Raw genomic sequence first — 11,019 nt, 5'->3', positions numbered from 1 at the left:
AAAGCTTTGAATGAGAAATGTTTTACCCTCAATGTATTCTTTATTTTGTATGATTATTTCATCTGTGTATAATGGAGACCCAAACAGATCTGAAGTCCAATTTGTTCTCAAACTTAACACATTTCTGTTAATTTTTTTAAACATGAATTAATTTAGAAGAAGTTGCTGGAACCATAGGGATTGATGTTAAAATAGCTGCGCATCATTCTCAAAGAGCCCTGCTAAATGTACTTTCAATTTTACTCAATAATCCTTAGATATGGAGAGGAGATGTGAAGCACTTGGTCTCCAACGGCTCACAGAAGCGACCCTGCGGGCATTTTCAGTGATGAGCTTGGAGTGCCCCTCTGTGGAAGGAGGTGAGCACTACAATTTCTCTCACTGGTGAGTTTGTGGTTGCTGCTGACTTGGACAGAGAAGGCAATGGCAACCTACTCCAGTATTCTTGCCTGAATACCAGACGGAGGAGCCTGGTAGGCTGCAGTCCATGAGGTCGCCAAGAGTCGGACACGACTGAGCGACTTCACTTTCACTTTTCACTTTCATTCATTGGAGAAGGAAACGGCAGCCCACTCCAGTGTTCTTGCCTGGAGAATCCCCAGGGACGGGGGAGCCTGGTGGGCTGCGGTCTATGGGGTCGCACAGAGTCGGACACGACTGAAGCGACTTAGGAGCAGCAGCTGACTTGGAAACCTTGTAGTTCTTCACTTCTGCATACATGAGGGCAGATGTTACTTTACTGTTAAAATCTGTGAGTTTAGTCTCACTCCTTTTCTTCCGTGAAACATAAATACTTGTTGAAAAGAATGAATGAGTGAATGAATCCTTTTGTCTCTTTCAAAAGCTTTGCATTTATTTTCTTGCAAAACCCATAGCCGTGTTAGTCCCCATTCTGACATTTAGGAGCAGATAGAATGAAATGACAAGGAGCACAAATAGGTGTTATCTTATGTCCCAGGTCTCAGAAATTGGCAGTGGCTGCCACAGAGGGAGACTGTGGCCAAGTGTTGGCTCAGAAGGAAGGGTGATGTGATGACTGAGCAGGATGCAAAAAAGAAGTTAATCACTCTGTGCCCTAGGAGCTGAAACCTGTCTTATTGATATATAACACTTCTGCTGCGGCTGCTGCTAAGTCGCTTCAATCGTGTCCGACTCTGTGCGACCCCAGAGACGGCAACCCACCAGGCTCCGCCATCCCTGGGATTCTCCAGGCAAGAACACTGGAGTGGGTTGCCACTTCCTTCTCCAATGCATGAAAGTGAAAAGCGAAAGTGAAGTCGCTCAGTTGTGTCCGACTCTTAGCGACCCCATGGACTGCAGCCCACCAGGCTCCTCCATCCATGGGATTTTTCAGGCAAGAGTACTGGAGTGGGTTGCAATTGCCTTCTCCGATAACACTTCTAGCCATTGGTTAATTGTCACTGAATTTTTTTAATGCATTTCAGTCTTTGTTTTCATCTCAAAAGATAAATAGTGTATTTTCTGTTTACCCTGCCAAATAATAAACTCCATTTTTATTTATGTGATAATAAATTAAAAGCGGCTTTCCAGGTGGCACTAGTGGTAAAGAACCCACCTGCCAATGCAGGAGACATAAGAGACATGGGTTCACTTCCTGGGTAGGGAAGATCCCCTGGAGAAGGGCATGGCAACCCACTCCTGTATTCTTGCCTGGAGAATCCCATGAACAGAGGAGTCTGGAGGGCTACAGTCAAAAGAGTCACAAAGTGTCAGACACAACTTCTTGGAACACTTATTGGCTAGAAGTCATATGTTCAAGTTATACTCTAAATAGAAATATTATCATTAGGATGCTTTTAACTGCAAGTAAACAAAATCTACATCTGTCTTATACAATAAAGGCAATGCATTGGCTCATGTAACTGAAAACTCCAGTTCAAGCTTTAAGCAAGTGTTGATCCAGGGGCTCCAATAGTGTCACCAAAATGTTAGTTTCTTTCCATTTTTCTGCTTTATCTTCCCAGGTACTGTCTTCACCCTAAAGGTGAATTAATGAAATCACCAACATTATCATTACTGTTTGAAGGTCACTCAAGGTTCTCTAAGAAGGAATAACAGATAAAGTAACAAAGTTGTTTGAATCAAGATATTTTTTCATGAAATAATCTATAGATTAAGTCATTCAAGGAAAAAAATTTTGTTGAGAGCCTGTTGAGGCCCATCATGGAGGAAACTGTCCTCCTTTTATCTTTTTCTTTAATTGAAATATAGTTGATTTGCAATATTGTATTAGTTTAGTTCCAGGTATACAGGAAAGTAATTCAGTTGCTTTTTTTCAGATTATTTTCCGTTATCGGTTCAGTTCAGTTCAGTCTCTCAGTCGTGTCCGACTCTTTGCGACCCCATGAATTGCAGCACGCCAGGCCTCCTTGTCCATCACCAACTCCCAGAGTTCACTCAAACTCACGTCCATTGAGTGGGTGGTGCCATCCAGCCATCTCATCCTCTGTCGTCCCCTTTTCCTCCTGCCCCCAATCCCTCCCAGCATCAGAGTCTTTTCCAATGAGTCAACTCTTCTCATGAGGTGGCCAAAGTACTGGAGTTTCAGCTAGGTTATTACAATATACTGAATATAATTCCCTGTCTATACAGTAAATCTTTATTGCTTATCTACTTTTAATTTAACAGTTTGTATCTGTTAATCTCATGTTCCTAATTTTTCCCTCCCACTTCCTCTTTGGTAACTATAAGTTTGTTTTCTATGCCTATAAGTTTATTTCTGTTTTGTATATAGATTCATTTGTATTATTTTTTATCCCACATAAAGTGATATCACATATTATTTGTCTTTCTCTGTCTGACTTACTTCACTTAGTATGATAATCTCTAGGTCCATCCATGTTGTTGCAAATGACATTATTTCATTCCTTTTTATGGCTGAGTAATATCCCATGTTGTGTGTATATATGAAAGTGAAAGTGAAGTCGCTCAAGTCGTGTCCAACTCTTTGTGATCCCATGGACTGTAGCCTACCAGGCTCCTCCCTCCATGGGATTCTCCAGGCAAGATTACTGGAGTGGATTGCCATTTCCTTCTCCAAGGGATCTTCCCGACCCAGGGATCGAACCTGGGTCTCCTGCATTCCAAGCAGACGCTTTAACCTCTGAGCCACCAGGGAAGCCCATATGTGTGTATATATATATATATATATATATACACAACATCTTCTTAAACCAATCAACAGTTGTTGGGCATTTAAGTTGTTTCCATATCTTGGCTATTGTAAGTAGTGCTGCTATGCACATTGGGTGCATTATCTTTTCAAATTAGAGTTTTTGTCTTTTCTGGATATATGCCCAGGAGTGGGATTGCAGGATCATATATTAGCTCTAGTTTTAGTTTTTTAAGGAATTTCCATACTTTTTTCCCTAGTGGCTGCACCAATTTATATTTCCAACAATAGTGTAAGAGAGTTCCCTTTTCTCCACACCATCTCCAGCATTTATTATTTGTAGACTTTTTAATGATAGCCATTCTAACTGGTATGAGGTAATACCTCATTATGATTACAATTTGCATTTCTCTAATAATTAGTGATGTTAAGCATCTTTTCATGTTGTCCATCTTTTCATATTGTCCATCTGTATATCTTCTTTGGGCTTCCCTCATAGCTCAGTTGGTAAAGAATCTGCCTGCAATATGGAAGACCTGGGTTCAATCCCTGGATTGGGAAGATCCCCAGAGAAGGGAAAAGCTACCCATTCCAGTATTCTGGCCTGGAGAATTCCATGGACTGTATAGTCCGTGAGGTTGCAAAGAGCTGGACACTACTGAGAGACTTTCACTTTGGGCAAATGTCTATTTAGGTCTTCTGCCCATTTTTTGATTGGGTTATTTGTGGTTTGTTTGTTTGTTAATTTTTTAATTGAGTCATATGAGCTGTTTGTATATTTTGGATATTAATCCCTTGTCAGTCATTTCATTTACAAATACTTTCTCCCACTCTGTAGATCATCTTTTAGTTTTGTTGATGGTTTCTTTTCATGTGCAAAAGATTTTAAGTTTGATTTGGTCACTTTTGTTTATTTTTGTTTTTAATTCTTTTGCCTTCGGAGGCTGACCTAAGAATATATTGATATGATTTATGTCCAAGAAAGTATTGTCTATGTTCTCTTCTAGGAATTTTATGGTGTCATGTCTTATATTTTGGTCTTTAAACCATTTTGAGTTTATTTTTGTATATAGTATGAGGGACTGTCCTAATTTCATTGATTTATAGGTAGCTGTCCAGCTTTCCCAATGCCATGTGTTGAAGAGACTGTCTTTTCTCCATCGTACACCTTTGCCTCCTTTGTTGAAGATTAATTGACAATAGGTGTGTGAGTTTTTTTCTGGGCTTTTTATTCTGTTTCATTCATCTATGTGCCTGTCTTTGTGCCAATACCATGCTGTTTTGATTACTGTCACTTTGCAATATTGTCTGAGGTCTGAAAGAGTTATACTTCCAGCTTTGTTCTTTTTCCTCAGAATTACTTTGGCAATTCTGAGTCTTATATGGTTACACATAGATTTTAGGATTATTTGTACTAGTTCTGTGAAAACTGTCAAGGGTATTTTGATAGGATTCACATTAAATCTGTAGATTGTTTTGGGCAGTGTGGCCATTTTAACAATGGTATTTCTTCCAAAACAATAGCATGGAGTGTCTTTCCATTTCTTTGAGTTATCAACTTCCTTTATCAATGTTTTGTGGTTTTCAATGTATAGGTCTTTCACCTCCTTGATTAAGTTGATTCCTATATTGCTGGGGTATTTTGGGGTTTTTTTTAATTTTACACTTTTTGTTGTTGTTGTTGTTGCATTGGGTCTTTGTTGCTGTGCAAAGGCTTTCTCTAGTTGCAGTACACAGGCTTCTCATTGCAATGGCTTCTCTTGTTGTGGGGCACAGGCTCTAGGCTCAAGGGCTTCAGTAGTTGCAGCTCACGGGCTCTAGAGCACAATCTCAATTGTTGTGGCACACAGGCTTAGCTGCTCTGAGGCATGTGGAATCTTCCCTGACCAGAGATCGAACCTGTGTCCCCTGCTTTGGCAGGCAGATTCCCATCCACAGTACCATCAGGGAAGTCCTTTGGCATGATATTTAATGGGATTTTGTTCTGACATTTCATTGTTAAGAAATGCAACATATTTCTGTATATTAATCTTGTATTTTGCTACCTTGTTGAGTTCATTTATTAGTTCTAATAGTTTTTGTGTGGTGACTTTAGAGGTTTCTATATAGAGCATCATGTCATCTGCAAATAGTCACAGTTTTATCTCTTCCATTCCAATTTAAATACCTTTTTTAAATTTTTCGTATCTGGATTTCTTGTCTGTGGTTAATAGCCTCCCTTATTCTACTGTACACTGTTTAATGTGGTGGTGAGAGAAGGCTGTGATGAATACTAAAATATACCCTACTTTCATATATTACACCAGACTGATAGTGCTAGGAGAAACCTTAGAGAACACTTGGTCTTGCATCTTTGGTGTACTAGGAAACTAACTAAGACCCAGAGATGGGGGGTAAACATAAAGTTAATTTTATGAGAACTGAAGAGACACTTTAAAATGTGAACAAGGGGGCTTCTCTGGTGGCTCAGTGATAAAGAATCTGCCTGTCAATGCAGGAGACTTGGGTTCAATCCCTGGTCTGGGAAGATCCCACGTGCCACAGTGCAACTAAGCCAGTGAGCCACAACTGCTGAGCTCACGTGCCACAACTGTTGAAGCCCATGCACCCTGGAGCCTGTGTTCCGCAACAGGAGAAGCCACTGTAATGAGAAACCCAAGCACTGCAACGAGAGAGCTGTCCCTACCCACCACAACTAAAGAAAAACTCAAACAGCAATGAAGACCCAGCACAGCCAAAAATAAACAGATAACATTTTTTTAATAAAATGTGAATGGGGATCAAGCCTCTGCAAGACCACACGTGTTTATCTGTCAACAAATAGCACCCGAAAATCAGTCTTACCTAGAGATTCAACCGTCCAGACCAATTTGCCATGCCCTCCATGAAGACTCTGTTGTGCAATTTCAAAAAGTAATCTCCCTTCAATCTGCTACTCACAGCTTCTTCTTACCTTAAATAGTATTTTCTGAATTGAGATACACATAAGTCAAAGAATACATTGTATTTTGTATTTGAAAAAATATAGCTGGTATTTCAAGCTGTTGATTTCACGACCATTATTGTTCATAAGAAGACTATAGTTGATGTATCAGTGGTGTTCTACCTTATACAGCACATTTTTAACTTTAAGTATACAATTCAGAGATACCTGCAAAACTTTAAAATAGTCAAATTTACACACTGATGTAGTCACAGAAAAAAACTTTGACTGCTTTGGATATGGGCTTCCCTGGTGGCTCAGCAGTAAAGAATCCATCTGCAATGCAGGAGACACAGGAGACAGTAGTTTGATCCCTGGGTTGAAAAGGTCCCCTGGAGGAGGACATGGCAACCCACTATAGTATTCTTGCCTGGAGAATCCCATAGACAGATCAGCCTAGCAGGCTACAGTCCATGGGGTCACAAAGAGCTGGACACAACTGAAGCAACTGAGCAGAAACACATGCTCTGGGTGTGTATGAAGATTTAAGAGAAAAATGTTGTAAAATTTTTAATTTTACAATCTCATTAATGCCAAGTTGTTGATCTCTTTGCTTTTTTATTTAACTTTTTAGAGAGATGCAGCTCATTGCCTTCATTCAGTAATGTTCTCATGCTTCTATTTGCTTTGTAAGAAACTCCAAGTCTTTTCTCTAATCTTCAATCTGCCAAATTGTATACACAACTTGTGTTTGTGTTAAAAGATACTTGCTCATTTGAATATTCTAAATCTAACCCTCCGTGGCAAGTTTGCATTCTATATGCAAGATAAAGTGAATGGGCAGATCATAAAACTGGGGCTGTGAGGAACACTGCTTAATCATGGTGAATAAGATAGGTTTTGTTGTCTGAATTACCTTTTTTTAACTCAGCTGAAGATCTAGTTGTAATTTTTTTAATCTTATTAAACAGACACTTGAGGAAAAAACTTCAGATTTCCTTTTCTGGAAGTAAGAGGAGCTAATATTCTGAGAGGGCCTCCCACCAAAAAACAAGTAGATCCTGATAAGCCATCCTTTATTGCATGTCTATAGTTGTAAGAAAAAAAGGTAATTTTTCAGGATACTCTCTCCAAAAATAAATTTCAAGAATGCAGAATGATGCGCAGTATTAAGAAGGGAAAGGTAGAGTGGCCTAAAGGCATAAGCCAATATTAGAGCTTTGATAGCTGGACCAAGTCTTGGGCTAGAAGCTACTATAAGAGTTGAACTTGAGAATCCCACATTAAGCTGATCTCAAAGGAAACTGAAATGTTCCAGCTCAATGGTCTCCCTGTTGCCTAGCACAATTACAAATAAATATTCTCTTAAGAAAACTATCCCCATTGTATTACCCAAAGATCCATATTAAGAGAAAGCAAATATGGGCTCAAAACCAAAATCAGAAAATACACATGTGAAAAAGACACCATCATTGCAAGTCATCAAATAGATTCCAGTCCCTAAGGAATTCACATTTTGGAAATTGTCAGATACAGATTATAACATTTCTATATATAAATTGTTCAAATAATTAAACATGCTTTCACAGAACAAGTAATTGTTAAGGGATTATCAAAAATATTCTGCCAACTTGAAAAAAATGAAAATGAAAAGAACTTTTGGGAATAAAAAATGTAATTGTTGAAAAAGAAAATAGATGGTTTAGACTGCAGATTAAATGTAAATGAAAAGAGAATTGGTAAACTGGAAGATATATCTGAAAGAATATCCAGAATCCCATGTAGAGAAAAAAGAAGATAAAAATTAATATAGAGATTGAAAGTTATAGAGAATAAAATGAAAGACTTTAAAATACTTCCATTCAGAATCCTAAAGAAGAAAATAGAATGGAGGAACTGCAATATTTGGAGAGAAAATGATCAAGGAATTTCCAAAATTGATAAGATACATAAACTCAGAAGTATCAGTAAAGGAAGCTGATATATAATAAACAAGATAAATAAAAAGAAACCGACAAAGATACATTGTAGTGAAATTGCAGATCACAAAAGACAAAAAGACTTTAAAAGCAACCTGATAAAGAATGATGTTTTCCTCTCAACCATACCGATAGAAAGCAAAAAGACAGGATCACTGAATCATGGAGAAAGCGAGGGAGTTCCAGAAAAACATCTACTTCTGCTTCATTGACTATGCTAAAGCCTTTGACTGTGTGGATCACAACAAACCATGGAAAATTCTTAAAGAGATGGGAATACCAGACCACTGTTCCTGTCTCCTAAGAAATCTGTATGAAATCAAGAAAAAAACAGAACAAGACATCTAATAACTAACTGACTGATTCAAAATTGAGAAAGGAGTACATCAAGGGTATATACTGTCACCTGGCTTATTTAACTTTTATATGGAGTACATCATGTGAATGCTGGGCTGGATGAATTACAAGCTGAAATCCAGGTTGCCAGGAGAAATATCAATAATCTCAGATATGCAGATGACATCACCTAATGGTAGAAAGTGAAGAGGAACTAAAGAACCTCGTGATGAAGGTGAAAGAGGAGAGTGAAAACGCTGGCTTAAAACTCAACATTCAAAATACTAAGATCATGGCAAATAGATGGGGAAAAATGGAAACAGTGACAGACTTTATTTTCTTGGCCTCCAAAATCACGGCAGATGGTGACTGCAGCCATGAAATTAAAAGACACTTGCTTTTTGAAAGGAAAGTTGGGACAAATCTAGAGAGCATATTAAAAGACAGAGACATAACCTTGCCAACAAAAGTCCATATAGTCAAAGCTGTAGTTTTTTCAGTAGTCATGTATGGATATGAGAATTGGTCCATAAAGAAGGTTGAACCCTGAAAAATTGATGCTTTTGAATTGTGGTGCTGGAGAAAACTTTTGAGAGTACCTTGGACTGCACAGAGATCAAACCAGTCAATACTAAGGGAATTCAACCCTGAATATTCATTGAAAGGACTGATAGTAAAGCTGAAGCTCCAGTGCCTTGGCAACCTGATGTGAAGAGTCAACTCTTTAGAAAAGACTCTGATGCTGAGAAAGCCTGGAAGCAAAAGGAGAAGGGAGCAGCAAGAGGACTAGATGGTTTGAAAGCATCACCAACTCAGTAGACATGAATTTGAGCAAACTCCCAGAGGTAGTGGAGGACAGAGGAGCCTGATGCACTGCAGTCCATGGGGTTGCAAAGAGTCAGATACAACTTAGCAACTGAACAAGGGGAAAAATTAACTGTCAGCTTATAATTATGTATTCTGCAAAATTATCTTTTCGGAAATAATGAAAAAATGAAGACATTTTCAGTTGAACAAAAATCTAAAGAGTTTGCCATCAACAGTTTTAGGAACTTGTAAAGAATGTGCATTAGTAAGAAACAAAGCTATTGTTAAAGAAAAGTCTAAAATGCAAATTATTAGTGAATAAATTGGTAAAGATGTAATTTTTACATCTTTAATTTTAAATTACCTCATTCAAGGAAGAAGATTAGAAAGAAAGAAGGAAGGAGAGGTGGGGTTCTAATTTATAGTGTTTAAGCAATAAAATACAGAACTGAAGTTCTAGACTTAAGTAGCATTTGGAGATTCTTCAGTCTCCAGATTTTGGTTTTGACTCACCAATGAGAAGTAAGTAGCTGATGGAAAAGTGTTCTAAGATTCTTGCATCTTGCATCGTTCAGGAGCATGTTTAACATATTAACTTACTTTAGACTTACTTAAATTTAATATGCATGATACAATTTCAATAGTAATTACTAAAAGAATATTTCATCTTAACTGGATGAGGGGAAAATTTGTTAAGAAAAATCTTTAACTAAAAAATTGAATTAATCTTGAAAAGGAAAACGAAGGAAAGAAGCAAGTGAAACAGAAAGGAGAAAAAAATTAATATTTGTTTATTTTACTTAGCACAGCCAAGTAGCATGCAGCATCTTTTACTTGAGGCATGTGGAATCTAGTTCCCTGACCAGGGATCAAACCCAAGTCCCCTGCCTTGGGAGGGCAGAGTATTCGGCACTGGACCACCACGAAGGCCCCTAAGGAAAAATTTACATTGATAGAAACAAGTCCAATTATATCAATAATGACAATAAATATAAATGAATTAATTAAAAGTTAAAAATTTATTTAATCTGTTTTTTCTTTAGCAAAACCTAAAGAAAAAGTTTATAGTCACACCTAAAATATAAAAATGTCAAAAGATTAAAAAAGAAATTCCAGACAATGCCAGAACAATCATAGATCACTACACTGATATTAGATAAAATATAAAACAAAGAGCATTATTGGGAATAGAGAAGGTTATTATATAATGGTAAAAGTTTTCAGTTCACTATGTAATTATAGCAAATTTAAATTTGAATGCACAGAATAAAATTGCCTCAAAATCATCATAGCATATGTTATCACACCTTTGTAATTATTGGTGGTCTAGAAGATAACATATTAATTTGAATAAAGAATGCTTGAAGAACAAGTATAACAAAATTGCTATAATTAACATATTTAAAATTAGATATCTAACAAGTAGAGAACACACATTCTTCTCAACCTCACAAGCAGTATTTCTTAAAATCCACACTCAACTCAGCCATAACACGTCTCAACACATCTCAAAGAATCAGCATCGTGAAGACCATATTCTCTGGCAGCAATACAGTTGAAAAGACAAGGGATAATAATACAAATTTGATGGAAGACTGCAAATCACACATTCAAGAAGTCCTATGAATCCTAATCAGAATAACTACAAAGAAAAGCATAACCAGGATATCAGAGCGAAAGAGCTAAAAACAAAAGAAAAGGAGGAAATTTTTAAATCAGGCAAAACAAAAGACATTATCTTCAAAGGAGGAACAATAAGATGAACAGTCATCTTCTCAACAGAAACCATAAAAGTCAGAAGATAGTGTTCTTTTCTCAGTCTGATTGGAGGTGTATCAATT

General features: G+C 37.4%; 1 non-coding gene across 1 annotated transcript; it reads right to left on the bottom strand.

Annotated features, from left to right (window-relative positions):
* Positions 1-3,067: 3,067 nt before the first annotated feature.
* TRNAS-GGA (transfer RNA serine (anticodon GGA)) lies at positions 3,068-3,139 on the bottom strand. Its single transcript has one exon. It is a non-coding gene; the product is annotated as a tRNA-Ser (tRNA).
* Between the last annotated feature and the right edge of the window lie 7,880 nt (positions 3,140-11,019).

This window comes from Bos taurus, chromosome 1 (genome assembly GCF_002263795.3).
Source record: "Bos taurus isolate L1 Dominette 01449 registration number 42190680 breed Hereford chromosome 1, ARS-UCD2.0, whole genome shotgun sequence".
In the NCBI taxonomy this organism is placed as follows: Eukaryota; Metazoa; Chordata; class Mammalia; order Artiodactyla; family Bovidae; genus Bos; species Bos taurus.
The sequence above is the reverse complement of the archived record's forward strand: the minus strand, read 5'-3'. Positions and strand labels throughout refer to the sequence as shown.